A 6,354-nucleotide genomic window follows, 5' to 3' on the forward strand; every position below is an offset into this window, starting at 1 on the left:
TATCCTCTGTACTTCTGTGGTATCAGTTATAATATCTCCTTTTTCACTTTTGATTTTTATTTATTTGAATCTTTTTTTATTTGAATCTTTTTTTTTTGCTGTTGTTGACTCTAGCTAAATGTTTGTTAATTTTGTTAACTTTTTTCCAAGAACCAGCTCTTAGTTTTATTGGTCTTTACTATTGTCTTTTTAGTCTCTTTCATTTATTTCTGCACTAATCTCTGTTATTTTCTTCCTTCTAACTTTGGGCTTTGTTTGTTCTTCTTTTTCTACTTACTTAAGCTGTAAAGTTAAGTTGTTTATTTAAGATTTTTCTTGTTTCTTGAGGTAGGTGTTTCTCTCTATGAACATCCCTCTTCAATCTGCTTTTACTGCATCCCATAAATTTTTGTATGTTACATTTCCACTTTTATTTGTCTCAAAGTATTTTTTGATTTCTCTTTTGACTTCTTTGACCTATTTGTTATTCCATAGCATGTTTATTCTCCAGTTTTCTTTGTGTAATTAATTTCTCATTTCTACTGTTGGTTAGAAACAATGCTTGATACGATTTCAATCCCCTTACATTTATTAAGGCTTGTTTTGTGGCCTAACACATGACGTATCTTAGAAAATGTTCTGTGTACACTTGAGAAGAAGGTGTATCCATTGCTTTTGGATGGTACCTTTTGTAAATATCTGTTAAGCCCAACTGGTCTAACATGTCATTTAAGGCAGATGTTTCCTTATTGATTTTTTTTGTCTCAATGATCTATCAATTGGCATAGTGGGGTATTAAACTCTCCTACTATTATTGTATTGCTGTCTATTTCTCCCTTTGGGTGTGTTAATATTTATATATTGAGATGCTCCTATGTTGGGTGCATAAAAATTTAAATGTTATATCCTCTCTTTGGATTAGCCCCTTTATCATATCCCTTTTTGTCTATTATTATTTTTGTCTCTTAGTCTTTGTTCTAAAGTCTATTTTGTCTGATATAAGTATAAATACTCCAGCTTTCTTTTGGTATCCATTTGCAATGAATATCTTTTTCCATCCCTTCACTTTCAGTTTGTGTATATCCTTACAGCTAAAGTGTGTCTCTTGTAGGCAGCATGTAGATAGGTCTTGTTTTTTTAATCTATTCAGCCACCCTATGTCTTCTTATTGGAGAATTTAGTCCATTTATATTTAAAGTAATTATTCCTAGGTATGTGCTTATTGCCATTTTGTTAATTGTTTTCTTGCTGTTTTTGTAGTTCTTCTCTGTTCCTTTCTTCCTCTCTTGCTCTCTTCCTTTGTGATTTAATGACTTTCTGTAGTGGTATGCTTATATTCCTGTGTCTTTATCTTTTGTGTACTTTCTGTAGGTTTTTACTTTGTGGTTACCATGAGGCTTACATATAACAACTTATATCTATATCAGGCTATTATAGATATCTATAAAACTCTAAGAAAAATAAAATGAAAATAAATTGGGAAAAATACTTCCTATACAAATATCAAAGGGTTAATCAATTAATCAATAAATTACCTCATTTTTATGAAAATTTCTAAGGTATTGATAAAAGATTTAAGAAAATAAACACTGAATTACTGAAAGTAAAGAAAGAAACGAATTTCTAAACCTTAATGACTGTACTTATTACACTGAGCTCTACAATATCCCTCAGTGAATTTATAAAAGTATTCAGAAAGTTTCTATTAAATTCACAAAAAAATTAAATGTTCCTGTTTTCAATAATGCAAAAAAGGAACGAGCCCTGGTATAGTATAATTATGAGTATTAAGTTATATTCCCTAGCATTTATATCAAATATGAAAATTGAAAAATTATTTACAGTCAACAATTTTTTGGGGCCACATCGCGCGGCTTGCGGGATCTTAGTTCCCTGACCAGGGATTGAACACAGGCCCTCAGCAGTATAAGTGCAGAGTCCTAACCACTGGACCACCAGGGAATTCCCTAGAGTCAACATTTTTGTATATTTATTAAATACAGTGAAGTAAGCAAGTCATATTCCATCTATACAACATCATATTCATTTTAGTATTCAGTAAGTCATCAAATGTTTGTAATGTATCTACTTGATGCCAAGCACTATTCTAGGTGTTGGCAATACAGTGATGAACAAAACAGGGAATAAGACAAGTGCCTCTGAGAGAATGCGCATGTTGAAGTAAACTAATTAAATATACATTAGTACCTATGACTAAGACTCCATGAAACATCTGGTTTCTGTATTTCTGCTTCAGCTGAGCCCTAATCAGGGTCCCTGATCTATTCTAGGAAAGGGAAGAAAAGCAGTTGTGTACAGGCTAGTGATAAGGAAGAGAGATTTTCTCCAGCTGGCCCCTTCTTTTACTCGGTGCAATGGCAAATACCATTCAAGTAACTCAATATGCTACTACTACTGATTTTACTATTAAAATTTTGGAGGGTTAGAGCCAAGAACTCTAGCTATGCTTGTTCATAAACATGAGAAGGACAGAAAACACGAACTGAGGGAAATGTCAGGGCCAAACTCCATTTAGTGAAGTCTTTCACAGGTGAATGGAAGAGCTGAGATAGAACTCTTTCTATTAAATTTACAGATCAAGTAAGATTCTTCAAGTCTTTCAACATCAGCTTTCTAAATATCTCTCTTGATACAATTTTGTAAGGGTGTACAAAGTACATATCCTATGAACACTGGACCAGATATCTTCCTTGGAGTCACTATGAATATCTGTGACATCTTCTGAGAAATCCCCCTGCCAAAATGTCATCAGGATCATCCATTTTATCCTGCTCCTAGGAAGAAATGTTTTAATGGCTACTTAATTTTGTTTTTCTTTCCCATTCACTAGTTACTGGGGTACCCAAAAAGCCCATGACCTATCTTTAAAAATAAAAATGCCAGCTATTTTTATTGAATTTGTGTAATAGCAAACGTAAAATATATAAAATCAATCCACATATGTTTTGTATCTTTCAGAGACAGAGTTAAAATTTTGTGAAAGAATACTTAAGTAGTCTCAAGCTAATTGTATTTCTTAAGAAAACTTTCATTTACAATCCCCTTTGATGATTATACTGCTAGTGAATTGAAAGTGAGAGTAGTTTTCTCTCTCTTATATATGTAATAAGGCAAATAGTTACCTGTTTGTTAACACTAGGAAGCTTCTAAATGAGCCCCAGGAGAAACAATAATTCCCAAGTTCTTATAAGGAATGAGCCTATTATTGCATGTGCAAAGTTAAAACCAGATTTAGAGCTCATCTGTTTTCAGCTACTATTGCAATGGAGGATAATGCTGGAAGGAAGGAATGGTCAGTCCACATAGCCTAAGGGAAAATTACCATAGAGAGAGAGGAGCTGAAAAACCTAGCACTCTGGCATGCCTTCTTCTTGGATAAATATGCAGATCCTATCTACTTTGCATTTTAGAAGTATGGGACAGATGAGCAATTATTTAAATAGAATTGGTCTACTTAGCTGCTTTCCTCCTTTAACTGATATGTAAATGTTGGAGATCATCCAGGTTTAATTTATGGACTTTCTTTCTTCAATGTCTACTCTTTCTCTGCAGGTGATCTCATTCATCTCAATGGCTTTTATATGCTAATAACTCCTAAATTTACATCTCTGCCCCAAACTTCTACTCTAAGTTCTAGACCCATATAACCAATTGCCTAATAATTCTAGGATTCTTAATTATAACATGTCTAAAACAGAACTCATGAATTTCTTCCCAAGCCTGTTAACCCCTCCATCTTCCTTGCTACATTGAATGGCTAGCCTCCACTCAGTTGCTAAAGCCAGAAACAAAAATTTATTTTTAATAACCTCTTTTGGAATTCCCTGGTGGTCCAGTGGTTAGGACTCAATGCTTTCACTGCCGTGGGACTGGGTTCAGTCCCTGGTTGGGGAACTAAGATCTCACAAGCTGTCTGGTGCAGCCAAAAACAAACAAAACAAAACACCCTTTTTCTAACCTCCCCCATATCCAATTTATTAATGAGTTATTAACTCTATCACTTAAATCTACCTTGAATATATTGTTGCTTGCCAAATCTGCTGGCCCACTCTTTCTCATCTGGGTACCTGTGAAAGTCTGGAGACTTTACTTCTTGGCCTCTTCTAATCCATACTCCACATACCACCAGATTTACTTTTTGAAAAATGAGAATTCCAAATTTACAGGAAATTTTCAGGTATAGGGCAAAGACAAAGGTCTTCCTGAACTCAGTTTCAGATATGATGATGCATTCATAGTCCCTAAATTCTTCAGTGAGTATCTCTTCTCCTGCCATCAAGACGTTTTTACCATCTAATACAAAGAACCAGTTCAAGTTTTCTGATTATCTTTTTTTTTTTGTGGTACGCGGGCCTCTCACTGCTGTGGCCTCTCCCGTTGCGGAGCACAGGCTCCAGACACGAAGGCTCAGCGGCCATGGCCCATGGGCCCAGCTGCTCCGCGGCATGTGGGATCCTCCTAGACCGGGGCACGAACCCGCGTCCCCTGCATCGGCAGGTGGACTCTCAACCACTGCGCCACCAGGGAAGCCCCGATTATCTTGATAATGACTTTGTGACTAAGAGATTCAATCCAGGATCACATGTTACATTTTAGTTGTATTGTGTCTTTAGACTATTTTAACCTGGAAAAGTTTTTCAGTCCTTTATTTTCATACTCTTAATACTTTTGAGGATTACAGGTCAATTATTTTGTACAAGATGCCTCAGTGTGGGTTGTCTCATAAAGAGATTCAGATTATGCATTGTTTGGCATAAATATAACAGAAGTGATGCTTTTTTCCCCCTCATTGCCTCATATTGGATTGTCTTCCAAGAAAAAGATGCCAAGTTGAATTAAACACAAAAGAGACTTATTGGGAGAAATGCCTGTGAAGAATAAAGGAGAAGCAGAAATTGGCAGAGAGAGGGTCTTTAGACCAATATTTGGGACAAACACCTGAGAAAGGTGAGAAGGAGGTAAGAACTCACACTCTAGTGCATTTCTGAGAAAATATCAAGACAGACTGATGGGGTGTCCCCAAGAAAATGTTTCTTGTTAGAGGAATCCCACATCAGGCAGGAATGGACAGGCTTAAGTATCCCCACCATGCTCAGTGATTGGCTGGCAGTAGACTAAGAGAAGCGGACCTCAGCATTCATAGGGATAGTGGCTGGAAGTGTCAGCAGCTTTTCTCTCCAAGGTATGTTTTCTCAGCAGGGCACTTCCATGGCCACCATATAGGTGGTATACAATTTTGATGATACGATTTCTGGTGATATGCACTTGGTTAAAGGTGGTACCAGCCAGATTTCTCCACCACAAGTATGGTAGTTGCTGAATGGTGATTTTTTATTTCCACAATAACTTCTAGATTTATTAGTTGGCATTCTGCTATAAAGTAGAGCTTTTTTCTACTTTCTCTAAAAAATTTTTCCCATTTCTTTACTAATTTTTTTTCAGTATTGACTCATATACTCTTATTTCATTAATGGGCTATGACTTGTTTTTATCTTTATTTATGCTGGTGCTCAAATTGTTCCAGATTTGGCCAGCAGGAGTCCTTTCAGGCTGGCTCCTGATTCTTTTGTTTTGTTTGTTTGCTTGTTTTGAGGTGTCCTATCATTCTTTGAGCACTTCCTTCTCTTCACCACAAAAAAAAACAGCTCCAGGACCACATTGTTCTGCTCTGTTCACAAAAAGAGCGAGACTAAAGGAGGGACAAAAGGGGGTGGGAACGAGGCTGGGTCATGGTCAGGCTGGGTGAGAAAGTGTCTGAGAAGGAAGAACACAGCTGCCCTTGCCTGGTGAAAAAACAACAACAACAAAAAAAAACAAACCTAGGATTAACCATTTGTCCCAACTAGGATTAACCATTTGTCCAAGGAGCACTGGTTCCTTTTAGCAGAGAATGGCATTTTGAAACCAAGATCTGGGTACTAGGTGTTCTCATTATTATTGGAGTGCCACTGCTCCCAGACCATCTCAGTGAACAGAGATAGAAAAAAAAAATCTATATGCATATATAACATATGTGTACACATACATACTTATATATAAATATATATTTATATATCTCTATTTCTGTTTAGAAAATCAAGACTGAAATTCTAATCCAATGCCAAAAAGTTCATTCTAACATTCCTGCTTTCCATATTTGTAGCTCCTTCCTATCACAGTGAGAAACATGACTTCCATTATACACAGTGTGTTTATTTATTCCTCATGTATAAAACCAATCTCATGACCTCATTAGGTCACCACTAGACTTTGTGCTCCTTCCTTGAGCAACCCCAGGCTTTCCTCTGGGACACTGTTGCACTCCATCTCAAAATGTTTTATAAACACCAGGTCTTTGAAACAAGTTATTATCAT

The 6,354-nt window shown here is 36.2% G+C and overlaps 1 non-coding gene across 1 annotated transcript; it reads right to left on the bottom strand.

Moving 5' to 3' along the window:
- Positions 1-1,868: 1,868 nt before the first annotated feature.
- TRNAI-UAU (transfer RNA isoleucine (anticodon UAU)) lies at positions 1,869-1,941 on the bottom strand. Its single transcript has one exon. It is a non-coding gene; the product is annotated as a tRNA-Ile (tRNA).
- Positions 1,942-6,354: the final 4,413 nt, after the last annotated feature.

Source organism: Mesoplodon densirostris, chromosome 13 (assembly GCF_025265405.1).
Source record: "Mesoplodon densirostris isolate mMesDen1 chromosome 13, mMesDen1 primary haplotype, whole genome shotgun sequence".
NCBI classification, from domain to species: Eukaryota; Metazoa; Chordata; class Mammalia; order Artiodactyla; family Ziphiidae; genus Mesoplodon; species Mesoplodon densirostris.